Below are 1,219 nucleotides of genomic sequence, written 5' to 3'. Positions count from 1 at the left end.
GACAGAGACATAGCAGGCTTCAGCTGGAAGGAGCAGGGAGTTCACATAGAGAGAAAACAGACGAAGAAAAACTCAAGTGTCCAGAGTAATATGTAAAGCAAGAGCAGAAAGAGTACAGTGAAAGAGTCAGAAAAAGAGGGACCAAAGAGGGAAGAGGTAAATCATGAGAAGAGAAGGCTGAAAAGCCAAAAGGAGGTTAAAATTTCAAGGAAGACTCATCACCAGTGTCAAATACCACAGAGTGGTCAGCAAGGACAGGAAGGGAAGAGAGGCCACCAGACTCTTGATCAGCACATCACTGGTGATGTGTCTAAGCAACAGAGTGCAGTAATGTGGGAATTATTCCCTCATGGTTTTGGCCAACTGCTTACTAATAAACCTCAATTCCCCTTAGCTCCGATTTAATTATTTTCTGTCAAGGATTACCAATTATATGTATGCTGTCACTGAATATTAAGAAATTTTGCTTTCTGAGGGGCTGCCTCAGTAAGAATCAAAGGTTAGCTGGAAGTGTTCTCGCTGTACTCCCCCAGCCTCCTACCCACTCTCACCTCCCCCTAACTGCCAAGGGGATTCTTGTATTGTTTTTCAGGGTTTCTGATGAACATTTGGCATATGGTGAACACTCAAGGAAAATTTGTTCAATTAATGTGAAGGCAAGGGATGTAAGAAGTGGATGGGAAGAAAGTCTCCTCCCATATTGGAAATATGGCAAATTACACCCTCTTTCAACATTAAATATAACTAGGGATACCTTTACCCTATAGTCTACCATGATGGAAAAGTGGGGGCTTGGCAGTCAGACATGCCTGAGGACTGAATCCAGCTGTGCCACAGTTCACACCTGCAAAGTGAGAGCTGGTTGGACGGGTTGAATAACCTACGACGTATGTAGAGATCCAATCCAGAGCTCTGCGCCAAGTGGAGCGCAGTGAATGGTGCGGTCCGTGTCAGTATAGCTGTTATTCATCCCACAAGCTGCTCATTCAGATAGAAAACTGTAGTAACTTTCCAAATAACTTGGAAAGGAAAACCTCACGACCTTTCGCCTAGAAAGATCTAATCACTTCTTTGAACTCGAATTTGCCTGAGGGCGCAACTCCAACCAACGTCAAAGCGGGTGTCCTGAAGGCCCGCTCGGTGCCGTTTCTCAGCCATTTCTCTTGACTCCAGACTCGTAAACAGCATGACGTTAAAAAAAAAAAAAAAAAAACACCCG

This window comes from Galeopterus variegatus, unplaced genomic scaffold (assembly GCF_000696425.1).
Source record: "Galeopterus variegatus unplaced genomic scaffold, G_variegatus-3.0.2 Scaffold4568, whole genome shotgun sequence".
Classification (NCBI taxonomy): Eukaryota; Metazoa; Chordata; class Mammalia; order Dermoptera; family Cynocephalidae; genus Galeopterus; species Galeopterus variegatus.
Note: the sequence above shows the minus strand (reverse complement) of the source record.